Source organism: Phoca vitulina, unplaced genomic scaffold (genome assembly GCF_004348235.1).
Source record: "Phoca vitulina isolate PV1807 unplaced genomic scaffold, GSC_HSeal_1.0 scaffold30, whole genome shotgun sequence".
Classification (NCBI taxonomy): Eukaryota; Metazoa; Chordata; class Mammalia; order Carnivora; family Phocidae; genus Phoca; species Phoca vitulina.
Window position 1 is genome coordinate 4,074,456 of NW_022589733.1, and position 21,154 is coordinate 4,095,609.

The window sequence follows — 21,154 nt, forward strand, 5'->3', positions numbered from 1 at the left end:
GTCCTGTTTTGGTCCTTCCCCAACACGGTTTAACAGACTGGATCCCACTCCCCAGGAGGAAGGATCTGATGGGCCCAGCTTGGGTCAGGTGTGGCCACTAGTCCAACTGGTTGTTTCTAGGGAAGGCATGGGGCGGGGAAGCAGGGGGAGGGGGAGGTCCAGCCCCAGGCAGAACAGGTGTTCTCTGAACACGTGGCCCCTATGTTGTATAGGAAAACCCAAGGCTCTGAGAAGCAATCACCCAGCTCATGATGAACCTGGAATGAAACTGCTTAGCTGGGTTTTGAGCCAGGCAGATGTGGGTGGAACTCTTGGCCCTACTGTGTAAACTCAGGCACGTCCTTGAGGCCCCAAAGCCTTGGTTTTCTCAATTGTAAAATGTAGAAAGCGTAACCCATCTCATAGGCTTGTTGCGAAGAGTAGACAATGTCTAGCTCCTGGCACATGATAGACGTTTAGTGTTAACATCAAGCATCCCTCTGTATAGGAAGGCACCTTTGTTGCTCTTTCTTTTCCAAAATAGCTACATTGACCATAATATTAAAACGGGAGAAGACAGATAAGTGCTGATTCCCTGTGTCTTGTAATTCTTACTTCTGGAGTCTATCGTTAACCTCTGGTTGACCTCAGACTGGTTATTTGAATGCTACATGGCCTCAGGTTTCTCATCTACAAAATGGGCACAATAATTTCCCCACCACCCCCTATAATCTCCAACAGTGGGACAGAGGTTCTGGTGGGCGCAGGGATATACAAGAAAGAACTTCGGGGGAATCATTCAACAGATTTTTTTTTTTTTTAAGATATCTGAATAGAGTTGAAAACTCCTATGCTCCAGGGATCAGGAAAAACCTTCAGAAAACTGGATATCTCATTTCCTTTATAGAAGCCCAGTATTGCCAGATAATCTGATTTTTAAGGAGAAATTAGAAGGGAAATCCTCAATTTCTTTAAGAAGTACTTAAGTATCTGATAATTTTTAAAAAAATCATTTAGGAGTTGAATTCGTATTCACATGAAAAATCATCACAGGGGTCACATAAAGCACACCCCGGGGGCTGCCCATTGGAGACCCCTTCTCGGAGGCAGGCAGGGCGGTTTGGGGGCCCTTACAGTGAAAGCTGTCCCCTACTCAAGCTCGGGTCCAAGCCTCTGGCCAGGCTACAGACAGCGCTTCCCCCCCAGCCTCCTCCCCGCCTGGGGCCAGGGATGACTTCAGCTGGAAGACAAAGGGGCCTTCATGTTCAAAGGCCGGCAAGACGGTTCATCCTCAGTCCTCCACAAACAAACAGGGCGGCTTTGATCTGGGTGGGGGTGGAGGCAGCAGCTCCAATTAGGAGATCAACCCGTGCCTGGGCTAAAGAATGTTTGTAATAAAATAAAAGATCTAAGTGGTGGTAATGAAGGATAATAGAAAAATGGTGTCACTCAGGATTCCCCCTGAGCTGTCCCATTTGACGGGGATTAACTGACTGGTGGGGCGGGGGGCAGTCCGCAAGCCTCTCCCGGCCTTCGCCCTCACCCCCACTCTGGGTGCACACCGAAGGCCCACCCGGAGAGAGAGCATGACCATATTTTCGGAAGCATGCCCTTCTTCACCTTTGCAGACATTGCCACTGTCGCCCAGGGGTGACCACCCTCCTTCATTCAAGACATGTGAGTCAAGACCGTCCCCAGTGACCTTCCTATGGGGAAGGAGCCCCTGCTGTCCTGACCTTTGTACCTCTTACCCTGCTGTGGGTTGATTCACTCTCTGGAGCCTGATCTATGGAGTTTGGTCCTGCGAGATAGCGGGCTTAGACTATTTCTTGCTGGAAACTTTTGTTCCTTGAGGGCAGAGGTGCTTGCAGATTGGGGATGGCAGTTCTTCCTTAGGGTTGACGTCCACCACACTCAGTAGGGAGGAAGGTGCATGGAAAAGAGTGAGCTAAAGTCAATGGTTTGATACGTGAGCTCATACAGACAGAGGCACAGGGTTGGTATCTCCAGCCTTTACATTCGTCATCAGGGCTGCTTGGTATGGTTGTTCGGATTGTGCACTGCACAACCCTATGGGATGCCGTTTATAGTTTAGGGACTAACTATTTCCATAATGCCCTTTGTCTTCATGATAATGCTCAAGGCAGTCATTTTGGTTCTCAGATGAGGAAATTGAGGCTCAGAAGGTTGCATGATATTCTCTGGGCAAGATGAGTAAGCTGGGAATGTGGGTCCTGCTGGCCCATGAAGCCCCTGTTTTACCACAACAGGATATGACACTGAAGGTGAGAGCCTGGAAGAGGTATTCTGTAGGCGCTCTCCTAGGGCTTTGTCTTTATGAATTCCTTGAATCCTTACACATCCTGATGAGGTGGTAGAGTGATTATCATCTCCATTTTACAAATGAGGAAGCTGAGGCAGAGGGTGGACTGGAAGTAGCTTGCCCAAGGACATTTAGTATGCAGAGTTGTGGGTATTTGGTTTGTGTGTGTGTGTGTGTGTGTGTGGTTGTTTTTTTTTTTTTTTTTTTTTTGAGAGAGAGAAAGAGAGAGAGTGAGCGAGCAGGGGAGGGGCAGAGGGAGAGGGAGAGAGAGAATCCCAAGCGGGCTCCGTGCTGAGCCATGGGGCTCGATCTCATGACCCTGAAATCATGACCTGAGCCAAATTAAGAGTGGGACGCTTAACTGACTGAGCCACACAGGCGCCGCAGAGTTGTGGGTATTTGAAGGCAAGGAGCTGGGTGCTCAAAGCCCGTGACATTGTCTGCTATGCTATCTTACCATCATCATTGCCCCATTTCTGGTTACTTGTGGGTTCTTTCCCCTTCTAAATTGGTGGTTCCATTGATCTGAGAAAGCCTGGGGGGAGAATATTAATTCCGTCCCTGACCACGCTGGTCCCCGGCACGTGGCAGGGATCCCTGGGCAGAAATTTCCCGGGGTGATGGGGTCTTCCTCCTTCTTGGCACCCTCATCATCCAGCACACCTCTCCCCGCTCTATGCTGAGGTAGCAGAAATCACCCCCGCTCTCCTTCCTCCCTGCAAGGGGGCCCTGCTTCTCGGGAAACTGCCCGAGGACAGTCTGGATTTGTCTTCCAGGTATAAGAGATTCACATGGAATTCCTTTAGCTTTTATTTTATTTTTTCTGTTGCTAATTAGTAGTTTCTACCAATTTGGTATGATTTGACGTTGGTTGCTTCTGAATGACCAGTGAGTAGATGTCAGGGAGACATTAGCCTGGTTCCTGTGGATTCAGTGACTTTTTAAGAAGACAGGGAGGCTCCCAGCCTCCTGGAAGTTCCAAGCCAGAGGGACCCAAGGTGGTTAGCTCTAATGCTGGGATTTGGAGTTAGTTCCTGAAATGGAGGAGGTCACCAAGTCTGCAAGGTCGAGCCAGTTTCCCTCTGAGCAAGGACAAGCAAATCCAGAATACCACTCTGGAGGCCCCTTTAGAGCCCCCATGTGTATTTTTCTCCTCACTGGCCACAGACTTAAAATCCTTCAAGCTTTTGAAACTTTTGAGTTCGAGTCACGAAGTCATACCTCTGCCCCACTAATGGGCCAACCACATTGCCAAATACAAATCCCAGTGGGGCCCAAAGCACATTGTAGAGGGTCCCTGCCCTTTGTAGAATTCTGGGGGGCTTAAGGCTCCTTTGTTGGCAAAGGTCCACTGGCATTCCCATCCCCCATGGGGAGGGCGATCTGCTTTATTCAGTCTGCTGATTCAAGGGTTAATCTCATCCAGAAACACCTTCACAGACACACCCTGGATAATGTTTGACCAAACGTCTAGGCGTTCTGTGGCTGAGTCAAACTGACATAAAATTCACCATCGCCACATCCCACAGAAGCCAACTCCTCGAAGAAGAGGTGGAGATCTGCCCCTCTGCGCACTGGCTTGGCATCCTGGGCGGGGAAGGTTTCCTTAGAAAGACATGTGCCACTCTCTGGGCCACGGTAGGGGTTTTCCAGGGTAAATCTGACTCTACTCCCGTCTCCCCATCCTGGCTGATGAGTGCTCGGTACCCCCTAAACCGCACATCCACACACACCGCTCAGGCCTACCACCTCCAAATTTCCTCCCTTATTGTCACAACCAATCCTGGGTCCCAGCTACCTGTACTTCCTGGCTGGCCCCCGCTCACCCAGGCTGCTGGGGTGGGGGGGGGGCCTTCAAAATGCTCGCCTTTGCCAAAGACCCGTTGCGTGAGAGTGCGTGGCAGGTGTGGGACCGATAGGGGTGGGCTGTGCACACGAAGGGGGATGTGAGTGTGAGTGACTCCTACAAAGCAACCCCAGGCAGTGGACATGGGATTGTGGGCCGGGGGCAAGGGCCAGGGCAAGGGCACGGGCCAGGCAGGGTCGGCTAGCTGAAGAATAAAACCGATTCCCCAGGATCCTCATTAGGGAGCCAGCCTTGCACCTGCTTCGGACACAACCCACTTCCACGCACACGTGCCTGGGAGGCTTGCACAGGGGCTGCTCTCTCTGCTCCCAGCTCTCCTGGGAGGGGCGAGTGGCTGTGAAAGTTCACCTGGGGTCCTCCTGCCGGTTGGTGCCCTGTCCCAAGGCGAAGCCAGGGCCCAGCTCCCTTGAACCATTTCTAGCTGTGTGCCCCCCCCCCCCCACCGGCGCACAGCCCTTCGGGGCAGAATTTCTCCCATCTGTACGGGAAAGGGTGTGTCAGGCTGGAGGCCTGCCACACATCAGTCTTCCCGGCCAACATCTGCCCCCTGGCCTTGGCAAAACCCGAAAAGTAAGGACAATGCCGTGGGTTGTTCATAGATCTAAATGCATTCCGTTTAATGGGCTTTCCTTTCTTCTGAGATGATGTCCTTCTCTTTTTGATATTTAAATGCCTTTTTAAAAATCCAATGCTAGCTGCTGAGTGTGTGGGGTGTGCACGGGCATGTTAGTTTACATGCTTATATATATATTAAAAAAAAAAAGGCAGTGTGTGTCAAAGGATGGCCGGAGAATGCCCGGGGGTCCCTAAGACCCTTTCAGGGGGTCTACGAGGTCAGGACTATTTTCATAATAATACTGAGATGTTATGTGCCCTTTCCACACCAGAGGTGCAAGAGTAATGATGGGTAGACCTGCTAATGTTGGAGCACAACGATGCACTCACAGTTAAGACAAAACACAGAAAGAGACCGGATCACCGAGGAATGTTCTCGAAGCAGGAAAATCTATTAATGCGTTGATTTCTCCACACTTGATATAACCAATTCAATATCTTCGGCCACCAAATGCATCCAGCCTTTCTCCTGCAGACTGAAACACAACAGTTGTCTTAAGGAGAAGTATTTGTGTAGTAGTTTGAGTTGTGAGCTGACCTCACCGAACACCACTTTTACTTTGGGGGGGGGGGAGAAAAAAACAACTCACAGAGAAATTATGGTTCATCAGACTTGAGTGCCGGCAGACATTTCCTTGCCAATGAATGAATGAATGAAACATGCCTGTCACGTCAAGGAAAATAATGGGGAGTGTGTGTTGCCAATGATAAAATCCAAGCTTTCAAGATACTGGCAATAGCTACCTGGAACAGAATGAGTGTCCCATAAATGCCATCCTTCCCTTTCCCTCCCAGCCCTGCCTCCCTCCTTCCTTCCCTCTCTTCTTGTTGGAGATTAGCTCCTCGGCACCTGGACAGCAGGCCTCTGAGAATGTCGTGTGAGCTGGGGGAGGAGGGCACAGGTCAGTTAGGGCACAGGGTAAACTGCTAGAAGAATCGTGCCCCTGGACACGCCAGGTGACCCCCTACCCGAGCTGACCACCCGACTCCTTCTCCCGTGTTACCTGGGAAACACTGGCAGACTTTACATAGGGAAGAAGTTAAGCAAACTTGTAACGCACAGTCGGAGAGAACAGACAGAAGGAACAGAAGGAGATAGCTGAAGGAAGCTCATCCAAAGAGGGGTTATTCTCTCCCTTTTCATTTATACATCACTCGAGATCCTTGTGGCGGTAGGGGCAAAAATCCCACTCAAGCCTGCTTACACAACAAAGGGGGAATTTATTGGCTTCCACACTAAACGATTTCATGTTTTTAAGGTAGGTCACTTTCAACACCCCACTCCTGGTACCAATTTCTGTATCACGTGGGGTGGCTTGAGGACAGGTGGCTGCCGCAGGCTCTGATTCACCTGAGCTATTTGGGCTTTTATTGGAATATACCCGGGGTAGCTCAGAGGACTGGAGAAAGGGCTGAAGAACTGGATCTGGAGGTTATATCTCAGAGGATGTCAGAACAAGGGATCTGTCTCCTGATGCTTTGGTTGCAGCCACCTTCAACCCCCTAAGTTCAAGGGCCAGGTCTGGGGAAAGAGATTTGGATTGCGTGCCCGACCCTGTCTGATACCAGAAAAAAGATGGGGCCAAGAGGGGGACTTTTGCCTGATAGACAAAAACCTCACTATCACACCTTCAACCTCCCCGTGGACGGACCCGTGTTTATTTAATGGACTGGTTACGGCTTTCATTCTCAAGTTTTAACTTACAGATATGTGTGTAGACCTTATTGGTGGCATCTTTCTAATGGGAGGCGGCACATACTGTAGTGAGAAAATCTTGGCCTAACATCTAGTAATGCTATAACCTTGGGCAAGTTATTTACCTTCTCGGAGATTCCATTTCTTCATCTTTAAAATGGGAATACAGATTCCTCGCTGTTGAGATGATGAAAGAGATAAGGCATGAAAGGATCTTGAGGTAGAGTGGCATTCAGTTTATCCCCGAATGGTGATAAGTGGTGGCGACGTTTATCACTGTAGCTTCTCTCCCTCTCTACTCTCTTAGGTTGGGTTCCCAGAAGCAGCTCCAAAGAGGAGGGAATGTGCGGGATGTGGGAAAGTGGGGCTGGGAAGGGAAAGTGTCGGTTAGGGCACAGATACTCAAGCAAGGATGTGGTACCCAGCGAGGACGGGGTATAAAGCGAGGATGGGATATCAAGAAAGGATGGAGTGTCGAGCAAGGGTGGGATATCAGGGATGTGCTAGGATGAGCTAGCAAGGATGGGCTATTGAGCAAAGACCCCCAGAGGGTCGTGTGGGCTCCCCGCCACATGGGTGCTCTGGAGATGCATGAGTCACGGCTCAGAGTGGCAGAGAAGCAAGAGAACTGGGAGAGTGACTTCCTCACTCTGCTGGGCATTGGCTGAGTTCTCCAGTCACTCGAAGGGAGCTTGCCAGCCATGAGATACAGGTGCTGGTTATTGGGAACCAGAGCACATCAGGGGTCGGGTAGAGGGGTCCGAAGAGGTGCGGGCAAACCCTCTGTCCTCAGCAGTCTCTTTCATATTCGCACAGGAGACTTGAAGCTGGAGATGATTTTAATGGAGGGGCCAGGGTTAGAGAAGGCGCGGGGTGGGCCCAGCAGCTTCTGTTCTCTGGGTCAGAGAACTCCACGGTGCTCCTCTTGGGGCTGCCAATTTGCAAAGCACTTCTGAATAGGAGAATCAGTGTGCTCAGCTCAAAAGCTGGGAGTGGTTATTTGAAATCCCAGCCTGAGGAATGAGGATTTTGACCCAGAGGCCCTCTGCACCGTGGCATTTCACCAGCGGGCTCTAAGCTGGGCCAGGCTGCATGTACGTACTAGCCTAAGCTCACGCCGTATTCCCAGTGCTTGCATTTTGAGGGTGTAGAGACAGGCTGCAGTTTCACAGGTGGTAAAAGGCCTCTTGCTCTGGTGTCCTCCCAGGCCTCCTAAGCACCTACCAGGCACCAGGCACTGACCTCAGCACTGGGAAGACCTCAGGCCTCACAGATTCACTGACTCCAGCTGCTGCTCAGCATCGGAAAAGACAGGCAGACCATGCGTGTTGGAGTGCTGAGAAAAAGAGATGCCACTTCCCACCTGGAGATCGGAGAAGGCCTCAGGGAAGGGGCAGATTCTGAGCCCACCTAGAAAGGATCTGAACTTACCGTATCGGGAAAGGGAAATCAAAACGGCCCTAATTAGTTCATGGCCTAGAAGGTTTTGGAATATTCTAGAATATTCTAGAATATTTTAATATTTATTGAGAAACATTCATCTGGCACTTACTATGTACTAGGACGAGTTCAAGAGTTTTCATATTTGTAAAGAGTATGAAGATTCAAGGGATCCTGGGGACTTGGGCTGCCTTGCATCTGACCCTCTCCTCTTTAGGAGTCATATATCCATTCTTTCTTCTCTAATGGCTAGGGTGTGGCTGGGCCAATGGGATGCTTCCTTCTTCAAAGAAGCAGGGGGAGCCAAAGATTCCCACTCTGTAAAGCAGTGGCCTGAGGATCCAGTGCCCAGAGTCCAGGGGGCCAGGGGTGGTCCGTTCCTCAGCTATGACTCTTCTGGCACTGGTCCCAGCTGCCTGACATTACTTGCTTTCTGCCCATTTTCTCAGTCTGATTTTACAGCTACCTGTGCGTCCCTTTTCTGTTAGGATTAGTCATGGTTAGATTCTGTTTTAGCGCTCAGAGTCTTGACTGGTTCAGAAGAAGACGTGAGGTGATGAGGCCGGAGAGAGAGATGGAAGACTGACTGAGGAAGGTCTTGAGCGCCAGGCTAAGCATTTGTGACTTTTATCCTTTAGGCCAGTGGTTCTAAATCGGGGATGAGCTTCCGAATCACCCGATGTATTCGTTAGCTGTTGCTGTGGTAATGTCGCATAGCGAGTGATCCCTTGCGGCATACGACAACAAAGATTTATTTTTCTCACTACAGCTCTGAAAACCAGCTGGGGGACTCTGATGCGTTTGACTAGAATTGGCTGAGCCGGGCCGGGGATTGGGTTCATATCCGTTCTGCATGTCTCTCATTTGGGGACCCAGGCTGAAAGGCTATCTGGGGCAAACTCTTTCATGGTGGATCGTAGAAGAGTGAGGAGGAGGAGGAGTGGAAAGATGAAATGTCTCTGAAGGCCTTGGTGTGGAACTGGCACTGTGTCAGCCCTGCCCATATTCAACTGGGCAAAATAAATCACACGGCCAAGTCCAACTTCCTGGGTATGGGAGAGCCTCCTCTGCTCACCATGAATCATGTGAAAGTGGACAGGGAAGAATTGGGGACAAATCATTTCATCTACCACACCAGGAGTTTTTCCCCAGTCTGAAGCCCTGATTCCAAGCCTTTGAGTAGAATATTTGGAAAAAGCTGCGCTAGTCCTTCTCATGTGCCCTCCCAGGGGATAAGTCGTCCTGCTCGGGACAATGAGAGGCCGTGGAAGGCTTTGAGCAGAAGCAGGACATCATCAGTCCTGCACTTGGAAAACAGTTTTGAGCAACCGACGGACGTGGAGGCCGGGAGATCAGTCAGGGAGCGTCTGGTTGCAAACTGAACCAGAAGAGATCATGAAAGCTTGAGCCTGTTGTTCAGGTCCCTCTGCTGTGTCACAAGCCACCACAAAACTCGGTGGTTCAACACAGCCACCATTTAAATGTTCTCTTGTGATTTGGGCGGTGACTGGGCTCCGTGGGGTAGTTCTGCTCTGTGTGATGGCGACAGGGACCTCAGTCGCCCGGGGACTCTCTTATGTTAGACGTCCAAAATGGCAGTCGTCGCTGGCTCTCCACTAGAAGCTCAGCTAGGGCTGTCTACAGGCACACATACATGACCTCTCTGTGTGGCTTGGGCTTCCAGCATTGCAGCCGGGTTCTGAGAGGGAATGTTCCAGAAGCAAACATTCTAAGTGGGAGAAAACAGAAGCTGCTCATCCTCTTAAAGGCCCAGCAGTTGTGCAGAATCCTTCCACCAGACTCTGTTGGTTCCATGGTCACAGACCAGCTCAGACTCAGCGGGAAAATAAGTAGTCTGCTTCATAGGGAGAGGGACAGGTAAGCCATCTTCAATCAATCACACCTGGGCAGTGGCGGTGTGGAGGGAGGGGATGCAGATGGAAGAGACATTTAGGAAGAACTGTCAGGACTTGGCACCTTTTTGGTCATGGAAGGAAGAACTGAGATGCCCAGAGAGCCTCGCCCTGAGGGCTTGCCAAGGTGGAGTCAGCTCTGGGGTTCTCACATGGAGTGGCCCCACTGTCATGTATTAAATGTGTTCCCCGGGAGGGAAAGGTGATTGGTGTCTTCACCCGGGACACCTCAAATGACTCTGGCAGGTACCCGTTAGTCAGATGAGCTGGGCTTCTCACAGGACACGGGACAGGTAAGTTTGGAGAGCGGGGAGGGGGGAAAAGAAATGCTGGATGCTTCTGGAAGAGGAGATTTGCGGAAGCCAGAGGAGGATGGAGCATGGGAAGGTCTGGGAGACGGAAGGAGAATGGCTTGTCATTATCCTGAAGAATGAAGACCTTGCAGATCCTGCCGGAGACGGAATGATTTCCCCTCAAGGGCAGCACTGGCCTCTTCCCAGCGGTGCCCATTGATCCAGGGGGCCAGTCCTGATGGCAACGCCCCCATCACAGATCCCCTCTGTCCTTGGAGGCCCAACTCCATCTGGAGAAGGACATCTTATGGTTCTCCTCACTAGGAGAAAATCCCAAAATCCTCTTCCTGAACATTGAGACCAAGCTTTGGAGGGCGGCCTGGGTCAGAGTATGATACAGATTTTTCTTTTCTTTTTCAACCTCTGGCTCCCTCACCAAGCCAGCTTTCCTTCAGATCTGTGGCTTCTGGTCTCCATGTCACCTGTGTGTCCAAGAACAGTTGCTAACTTGCTCCTCAGATTGTTCAGTCTCTCAGTCCTGTGTCCCTACTGTCTCCCATTTCCCTTTCCCAGGGGTCAATTTTAAGAGGTCAAGTCTACGCATTTGAAGACATCTCCAAAGACCAGGCTCCGTTCTGGACATGGGAGGAAGTGCCTACTCATGGTCAGTCTTTCTCCTCCTCATATCAGGTGCACAGGGAATAGATAGAAGGGACACTATGGAGGCAGACACTCCTAGACTGAGTCCCAGGGCCACCACTTACAGATGATATGACCTTGGGCAAGTTACTGTACAGATTTGAGACTCATTTTTCCCATCCATAAAGTGGGGGCAATACTTCTCTGACAGGCCCTGAGTTTTGCACACTGGAGGGTGGAGTTATAAGGACATTCTGCCTTCCTCAAGTGAGATAATGACTCCTGTCTCCCCCTTTCCTTTGGGGGACTTGTTCCTTCCCAACCAATATTGTGGTGGGGGTGGGGCTGGAGCTGCCAATCAACTTCATCAAGCCACAGGGCTGGGCATCTGACTCAGGGGGGACCAACCAAACTCCTGTAGGGATTGGTTCAGAAATGTGCACATGACCCATGCTGGACCAATCAGAGCCCTTTCCCAGGATTTTTCTCTCCTGAGCTGGGAAGAATAATTCTGTTTTCAGTCTCAACACAAGGTTGTTAGGTTATGAGTCTGAAGCTGCTCATGATCTGTCGTCCCAGTACCTGGGTTACGTGAGCCCATAAAGTTCCTTTCTGCTTGGGCTAGTTTCCGGTGGGTCTTGTCACTGCCATTTATAACCAAAAAGTGCTAAAAAAACCATTATTTTTTAGTGCTTTCATAATAATAATAATAATAATGATGATGATGATGATGATGAGAGCCCCTTTTATCACATGTTTCTTTGCTGGGCTCTGTGCCGAGTGTTTCCACACACTGGCTCACGATTCACCTTGGTCCGTGGTTATTTGTATGCGTGGTGACACTTTCCATGTACCTCATCTCCTTGAGATGGGTTCTGTCCCAACACCGTGCAGAGCACCCAGCCGGTGCCTGGCCCGCACGAGGTGTAGGGCAGCCTGATGCCAGCCCCACAGTGGGTCACCTTGGACTTAGCGTTCAGTGTGAGGTGAAGGGGGTGGTCAGTGTAGACAGTCTGTTACCACAGAGATTCCACCGGCCACAGGGGCTTGGTCCTCTGGCCAGAAGTTGTGTGGGGACTGATCCTCGGGAGGCGGCTGCCTAAAAGTGGGAAGGAGCCCGCTCCTGCTCATCTTGCAAACCCAAGCCTCAGTGCCTCCTTCCCTATTAATATGTTGACAGCTGGCTCCAGAATTCCTTCGGAACTGTCTGTTTCACTGGGGCTGGAGGTGAGGCCTCCCCAGGGCTCCAGCCTGGGGTTAACACGGAGGCTGGCAGCTGGCTTGCCGAGGAAGTGACACTGAGGCCGGCATCGAAGGACTAGCAGGAGCCCGCAGTGGGGAGAGTGGGGAGCAGAACAGCAGAGAGAGGTCATGGCCTCAGGGGGCCGCCGGGGCCTCCATGGAACTGGCCCAATGGTAGCACTCAAGGGGGCCCGGGTGGGAGGTGAGGGGGAGAGTGGGCACTCCGACACTGGCCCTCCGGGTTTCAGCCCAGGTTGCTAATTTTTAAGAACAGAAAAGGCATTTTTATTGGCATTAACAACTTTTTCAAGTTGGAATTATTATTATTTTTTAAAAAGATTTTATTTTATTTGCCAGAGAGAGAGCGAGAGAGAGAGCAAGAGAGCGAGAGAGAGGGAGAGAGAGAGAGCGCACAAGCAGGGGGAGCTGCAGGCAGAGGGAAAAGCAGGCTTCCTGCTGAACAAGGAGTCCGACATGGGGCTCGATCCCAGGACCCTGGGATCATGATCTGAGCTGAAGGCACACACTTAACTGACTGAGCCACCTAGGCATCCCTAACTTGGAATTATTTTTACCTGGAGTTAGAGATATCCAGGATGTTACATGTGCATTAAAACACTAACTTGAATGGAAGGGGCACTGGTTTTGAGAGGGCCCACAGCTCTCCTTGCGTAAAACCTTGACTTATTGTTGTTTTGTTCCCATTGCTTGGGTTTTTTGTGAGGCCAAAGAACTTTTCGCAAGTTTGCTAGTCCACCGTATGTCCTCCTGGACCATCTGGGCGCCCGATAGATAGCGGGCTCTTACAAGGGCAGGTTCATGTACAGGGGAGGGGCAGGGGCTCCCAGGACCTGTTCTCAGCCCCTCCTTCCCCTCCACTTTTCTTGCTGGGGTCAGCTCCATTCTCCCAGGGCCTGACCTGCCAGCCTTGGATCCTGTGTTATGGCCAGGGCCCTCCCTGGAGACACCCATGGCAATGGATGGAGGAGCCTTGGCCCTTGCCCCTGGCCCCCTGCTCCGGGGAACAGCATCTGAGGACGGAGGGCAGTAGGGAGTGTGGGTTCCACCTCACTACACATGGTGTGGGAGCTCTGTCACCTTGCGCTTCTGTTGCAAACACAAAAGGTCAGCTGTGATGTGCAGCCTCGTGAGTTCTTGGAAGTTAGCCTGATGCCAGATGAAAGTGGGAGCCATGGAAGTCTCTACACAGGAGGGAGACCCGGCCTCTCCTGAGCATGGTTCCCGTGGTGGAGGGCTCATATGACGACAAGCATTAGTGATGGCCAATGCCTATGGAGAATCCACCCTGAGCCAGGCACTGCGTACCATTTAACAGATGGAGAAAGTGAGGCCAAGTAGCTGGCCAAGGTCACCCAGCTGGTAGGTGAGGAAGGCAGAGCCATCTCGGATAGCTTAGAACCCTCTCCAATTGTTTCTGGCATGCTCATTTCCTAGCTACACTCCCCATTTACAGATGAGAGAACTGAGGGCAGATATGGGAGACAGGAAGAGCTAATGTTCTGCGTGGTCTTTGTTTCTCTCTGGTACCCACGGAAGGCGGAAGATCTGGGCAAAGGAGGAACTTGTTTCTTCACCAGAAGCAAGATTTGTGCTGGGAAGAAGGATCTCGGGGGTGGGGCGCCTGAGTGGCTCAGTCAGTTAAGCAGCTGTCTTCGGCTCAGGTCATAATCCCAGGGTCCTGGGATTGAACCCCGCATTGGGCTCCCTGCTCGGCGGAGAGCCTGCTTCTCCCTCTCCCTCTGTCTGCCTCTCTGCCTACTTCTGTTCTCTCTCTATCTCTGTTAAATAAATAAATTAAAAAAAAAATCTTAAAAAAAAAAAAAGAAGGATCTAAGGGGGAGGCCCCAGACTCAACATTCCTTGGCTGAGCCCCAGGGCTTTACATATACCCTGATGAACACTCACTTGGTTGACATGTACAGTTGCACAGTTGAGACACTGCACAACTCCAAGTGGTATGTGGCATAAACCTGGGTGACCCATCCTGTAGCCCATGAGACAGTGTACAATAGTGGCCACATGTAAGGGCTTGGCTGGCAGGCAGTGGGGGATCGAGTCTCTTTAACTTGGTTGAGAAGCCCTGTTATTCTCCTTGAGCCCACTTCCTCATCCATAAAGTGGAAATGATCATCACAGTCTCTTCATTTCCAGGGGGTTTGTAAGGATGATGTGAGATAACAAAACACATAGAGCCCTTCACACAGGGCCTGGCAATTGTGGGGGACCCTGAAGCAGCAGGAACCAGGCTGGCATCCTCTCCCTAAGTTTTCCCTTTTGGGGCCTGGTCTGAATGATTGCCTCCCCACAAGTCACCCTCCCTGTCTCCAGTGCTGGGTTCCCCAGGCTGGGTGTCCGCAGGCAGGCCTGTTTCATACTTAACATGTTTTACGATTAGTTGCCAACTGAAAAAAAGGGGGAGATTTCACTTCGAAACCTGGCTTTCCAGCTACTCTCGAAAAATCCAAAGGTCTAGCAACTCTGGGCCGTTGGGTGGGAGCCGGTGTTGAGCAGTACTGTACCTTTAGGCTGGGCCGATGGCACCGGACCTCGCTGGCCCAAGCCCCTCCCTTAGACTCGCTGCCCTTCCCCTGGTGAACCTGTGAGCCCCGGTTCTATGGCGCCCCTGTGCTGTCCCCGCGACCTCTCAGAGCTTGGCTTGCTGTGCCAGCCGGTGCCAGGGCCTTCCTCCGTGTGATGGGTGTACCTCACTGGGGAGATTCTGCGCAGGCGCTCTCAAATGTGCCGGCCAACGTGCACAAGCAAGCCCCCAGTGTCACCGTCCTGCGGACCTTCTCTTCCTCCCCCTGCCTCCGTCCTTCCTGCGAGGTGGCTGCATTGTTTTGGGACGCAAACATACACACGTTATTAGAACCCCAGATCAAAGGCGGCGTCCCACCGCCTGCCTCTCAATGGTCCCTTTGTGCAGACGGAAGCCGGCCGGTTGAGTCAGAACCCAGGGATAGAGGGAGGGGCTGGGGAGGGGGCGCCCAGCACAAAGATACTTGTCACCCAGAGAAGTCCACAGATCGTGATGTTAAAAGAGGCGCCAGGTGGAGGATGTTCCCCCAGCCACTGTGGGAAGATGCAAATGGGGGAGAAAACACTCATCCCTGTGGTTTCAGAGGGGAGGGACCACGGTGGCCGGTGCCTGAGCAGCAGTCTCCATCTGTCCCCCTGCCCCGGCTGGGAGTGGAAGCTGATTGGAGCGAAGGCGTGGGCAGTGACCTCTTGGGCACAGAGTCAGAAGAAACAAAAATGATGTGGGAGGGGCCTGGAGGAGGCCAGGAGAGGCCGTGGGGGACAGTGTCGCCTCTGGTCAGATGGGTCCCTGCGCTGTCATTCCTGCCTACGGCAAGCATCTCTAAAGCCCCTACTGTGCGCCAGGCGCGGTGTGGTGAGGCCGGCACAGACCTGACCGACTCAGGGCCGGGCCCCCACACGTGGAGGGCGAGGTGCCGTGCTGTGACCGCCCTCAGGGATAGCTGGCGTCTGCCCGGTCGGTCGGTCCGTGCGGGACGCCCTAAGCGGTTCACACACATTGTCTCATTTATCTCCGGGGCTGGTTTGAACAAAGAAGTGCTTTGAGAGTTCAGATGCTGAGCCAGGAATCTGCCAGCTTGGGGGGGGGGGGGGGGTGATGCAGGCAGTGGTGAGCAGGTATGAGAAGGATTACTGAGAAGGGAAGGGGGTTCTCTGGGAGGGGAGCCTGTGAGGACCGAATGGAGGTCAAGAGGTCGAGGTGGTGCTGGATTCTAAGGAGAAGCTTGCCGACCCCTAAACTTGGCAGGGCCCCAGGGCTCGATTCTGTTCTCGGTCTACACTCCCTTCCCAGGGGATCGCATCCACTGTCAGGCTTTAAGTTCTGTCTACATGCTCATGATGCTCAGGTGGATCTCTGCAGACTGCAGCTTGCTTCTGAACCCTAGTCTCACGGATCCACCTGTCCACTTGACCTTGCTGCTTGGCTAGGCAACAGGCCTCTCCAAGTAACGTGCTCAGACTGAGCCCGGGAGCTTCCCCGCTCTGCACCCAACTCCACCTGCAGTCTCCCTCCTTTCCGCGGATCAGGTCAAAAACTCTGGCATCTTCCGTAACTGCTCGTTCTCTCTCACCCCATGTCCACTGTGTTAGCTAACCTCGTTGCTTCTGACTTCCAAATACGGTCACAGCTGACTTCTCACCTCCTTGGCTGCTATCACTCAGGGCTAAGCCACGATCATGTCACAACGACATTGCTGCAGTCACCTTGTTACTGGTCTCCTTGTTTCTGCCAGGTCTCCTGCTGCCAACCCCTAACCCACATTCTGCTCACAACACAGCAGCGCGGGTACTCCAGGTCACAGGTCTCTAATGACCCCCATTTCCCTAGAATAAAGCTGAAGCCCTTGGCAAGGCCCACAAGGCTCTCATGATGAACCTTGTCACCTTCCAACATCATCTCCCCCCCCTTGCACACCCTATTCCCATTCCCCCATGCTTCAGAGCCACAGACCACCTTGTTCCCAAAACATTCATATCACGTCCCTGCCTCAGGACCTTTGCACCCGCTCTTCCCTGCCTGGACCTGCTTTTCCCCTGGCTTCCCTATGCTTCTCTATGGCTCCCTTCTTCGTTTCCAAGTCTTCACTCAAAGACTACCCTCTCACCCCTCTACCTAAAACTGCAACCCCTCCTTTGGTACTTCCTCTCCCTCTTTCCCACTTGATTTGCCCCCCATAGATACACCATCTATTTCACGGACTTATTTTTGTCTGTTTGTTAACATAAGAGCCTGGTATAAGTTAGGCCTTCAACGGATCTTTGTTGAATGACTTAATTAGTAAAAGAGAAACACCTTTATTTCTCGGGTTCCTTCTCCCTGACTTCTGTCCCTCCTTCTCCTCTGAGTACTGCTACTTACTCAGTGACAAAGCAAGTCATAAACCCTAGCAGCTGCTGAGAATGCGTAACTTTCCTGAACTTTGAATGTGGTCTACAGACCAGTGGCAGCAGTCTCCTCTGGCAGCTTGTTAGAAATGCAGATTCTCGGGTCCCACCCCAGACTGCGTTTTCACACCATCTCAGGGAATTCATATGCACGTTAACTTCCAAGGAACCCTCAGCTAGGCTATTTGACCCCGGCCCAGGAAAGGGGGACCAACGGTCTGTCAGGGACCCAAGGTCAGAACACACAGGCAGAAGCAACAAGGTTAGGAGCCGGGAACAGGCTGTATGAGGGACCGAGACAGTCTGTCCGCGTGTCTCTCTCCACCTGCTTTACCATCTCTGCTTCTCTCTGCTCCTAGTTCTGCTTCTTTTTGCCTGTTCCTTAGCCCACGTGGACCCCAAGCAGCTGCTCCAGCCCCTGGAACGATGGAGCCCTTGGGTTTTGGAGACCACCAGCAAGCGGACCCCAGACCCTGGGCCTCTCTTCAAATCCTACAAAGAGCTCCTGACTGGGCAGGCTCCCGGGGCAGGCATCCAGCCGGCTGTGGCCAAGGAGCGAGGGGTCATGTGGTACCGCCATGGCAGCAGGGCCCCCCTGAAGCTGTGCTCTGTGGGGTGGAAGGAGAAGGTGGCGGTGGTGGCAAAGGCGATGGGAGGGCGGAGGGGAAGGGGGAGGAGGGGGAGGAGGAGGCGGGGGAGGAGACTGAGATAGAAGAGAAGGCCAGTGAGGCAGGCAAATTGACCATGAGCTTTCCTACAGTGATGCTCTTCCTTCTTGCCTCAAACTGTGGCCATGGAGCCTCATGCTGAGTGGGTGTCTGATTGCTCAGGGGCCTGGAGGTGGACATATACGTCCTGGGACACGCTAAGTGCACACCATAGACACACGTGGGTGCATATATCTTTTCACACTGGCTCTGTCCTCACTGACTTTCCTTCCTGCCATCCTCTTAGGCTAGGTCCCTGGATTAGGAGTTGGAATCTCAGATTGGAAGGAACCTTAGAAGCCGTCTAGTCCGGCATTTTCCAAAGTGTGTGCCATGACCATTTGTTTGCACTCAAACTTCCTAAAATGGGTTCCCCAGGTCGGTGAGTTTGAGCAACACTGCTTAGGATGCCTTCCTCTTGAAGAATCACAAAGCTGAAGGTTCTGACAAGTCCTGCAGAAAAGGAACTTGTCACCCTTCAGCTAAGCCAGGGCTGCCCAAAGTTTCCCACAGAACCCTTTCTTTCACGTCATGATAGCATCTCACAGCTCTGGTGTTCTCCACAGAACCTGCTTTGGGAAATGCTGATTGGCCGCACCCTGCTTTCTATTATATGGACGTGCAGACTGAGTGTGGTGATTAGGGCCCAGGTCAATTGCATGTAACTGAAAAACAAAGGCTCAGGAAGGTGGAAGTTTCTTTCTCCCTTTTGTGACAGAAGTCTGGAAGTAGACAGACCGGCACCCTAGCTGGGAGGGCTTCACAGATGCACGGGACGAGGGCCGAGAGGCAGGGATCGCAGGAGAGAGAGCAGGGTCTCACCGAGGAGCAGCATGATGAGGCCAGGCTGGCTCCCTCCCTCTCTCCTTCCCTCCGAGTAAGCCTGTGCTCTGATCTTGCTAGAACACCCCAAGGGCGCTTGGGTGGCTCAGTCCTCTGTCTTCGACTCAGATCATGATCCTGAAGTCCCGGGATCGAGCCCTGCATCAGGCTCCCTGCTCAGCGGGGAATCTGCTTCTCCCTCCACCCCTCACCCGGCTCGTGCTGTCTCTCCCCTCCCTCAACTAAATAAAATAAAATAAAATAAAATAAAATAAAATAAAATAAAATAAAATAAAATAAAATAAAATAAAATAAAACACCCCGGACCTGGGAGAAGCTGGAGGCCCAAAAACTCAATTCAGTTCAACCAATACTTAGGCTCAAGTAGTGTAGCTGTCTTTGGGGCCTCTCTCCCGTAAGATTTGAATAGAATGGCTTGGGGGACCTCACCCCTTGTTCTAGGGGAAGCCCAGCCTCTTCTACCTCATCTCTAAGGAGTGATGCTGGGGCTGGTGCTCCTCCTGGCTGTATCCGGCTCCCATCTTTCGCGTCTGCCCCCCCCCCGCCCCCCCGCCCCGCGATGAACATTTCCACTGCCTGTGGCCTATTGCCCTATGATGACCTATGCTGGGCTCATTCCTTCATTCTGTCCTGTGCCCCTAACACACACGTGGTTAGGATTTTGCAGAGGTTGGGAGTAACAGAGGGCGATCCCACCCTACAGCCGAGCAGGTGACAACTGCCAATCACAAGTTAGACCTCACTGTCCTGAAAAGTGATTGACCCCGCTCCCCTCCTCACTGGATTGCCCCTTCTTAAGGCCCTGATTTAGTGTCCTTCTCCCATACTCTCTGGTCCCCTTGACACACGTCTCTTCCCTTTCCTGGTTGTCATCTCCAAAATTCCTGTGACTTTCTCATGCAGACTACTTCAACTCTCCCTTCCTCACCCCAAACCGGGTTTCCAGGCCACTTAGCAAATGCCAAATCTCAGTGGGGGTTGCGGAATGAAGCAACCCAGGGACCAAGGGGGAACCAGCAGAGTTAGACATTAATTTTCTCTTCAGTGTATCCCAGAGCACATTCTTGGCAGGGGCCAACCCTCTCATGGACAACACACCCACACACGCCAGGTGGGTGGTGTCTGTGGGACTCAGCGTGCTCCTCTCAGTCTGTCTAGAGCACCTCCTATGGGCAGTGCTGGGTACTGCATCTAGAGATGCCAGTCAGGCAAGACCCCCTCTTTTAAGGAGCCCAGACTCCAGGAGGAACATTGAGTGCCCTCATTATAAAATAAGGACTGCCAAGCCCAGAGGCAGGGGAGGGGAGCTGGGCTAACCCGAGTGGTCAGAGCTGTTCAGGCTGGGAAGTCAGGAGGGCTTTCTCTAGGAGGTGGCCTTTGAAGGGAGCCAGAGCTGACAGCTATAACCTGGGGACAAGCGTGGGGGTGGCCAACCAGGGAAGAAAAAAACCCCCCTGGCTCCACGTCTAACAGATTTCACCTAAACCAGCCTTGCTAAATCTCAAGCCCCATGAAAACCGTTTCTGTTATAATCTCTCTCTCTTATCTCTTCCTTCCCATCCTTTCTCATTCTCCTCCCCCAAAGGATGGGAAATCTTCAAAGAAAAAGATGTGTCACTGTAAGTGTTCAGCCCAAGAAGTGGGCCAGATAAATTATTAAAACACATAAAAAGACAGTGAGTCGTGGGGCGGGGAGCTGGCGCAGGCCGAATAGCCACCCCAGGGGGACGGTGGGCTGGTGGCGCCCAGAGAGCCCCTCCTCGGAGTCCTGGACAGGCTAAGGTTTCACCACAAGGCCCACCTCTCTGGTTTCTCGCCCCAGGGCCAGGTCGGTGGGGGTGGTGGTGTCACGATTCCAACGGCGGAGGCAGCAGCGAAGTCCCCGGCGCCTGCCCGGCTAGGAAGGGCCAGCCTGAAGGTGGAGGGGGGCCTTTGTGTCTGGGCTGGACATTTGGGATTTACTTCCCCCAAGACTCAAACTGGTAACTGCGGAGTCTTAGTTCTTGCTTTTATCTCTTTTTGAACTGTAAAAAGAAATTCCCAAGGGGAAGAGGGGATACTTTTTTCTCATGAAAGAAGAAAGCCATGACCGGTTTAAGGAAGTAACCAACTTTTTGAGCACTGTGAGAAAGAACGAGCAGAGTTTTTGCTTTGATTTTGATGCACCCTGGCACCGGCGGGGGGTGGGAGGTGAGAGAGTCTGACGGCAACCCCAACCGAATGCCATTTCCTTTGGAGGGGCTTGCAGGAGAGCTCCTGCCCTCTGAATCAGACACTCAAACCCCCCACTTCCCTCCTACTCCTGACTCCCGTTATCCTGCTCTGCTTTTCGTTTTCCTACAGCTTGGGCGGCGGAGGGGGGGTTCATTCTGGCAATATTGACATTTTGGGATGTGAGGTTGAGACTGTGTTGGGGCAGCCTCATGGAGTGAAAACAGCCTGGCCAATTGGATCAACAGGCTTGGGTTCAGTTCCTCACCAGATCGCTGGCTCGCTGTGTGACTTTGGACAAGCAGCTTCACCTCTCTGAGCCTGGTGGTTTCCTTTCTTTGTAAAGAACAAGTCCAAGCCTGCGTCAGAGAGTGGTTGTGAGGGCTACCCATGACTTAGGATGATGGCTGGCTCGTAGCAGGTGCTGGGTAAACAAGTG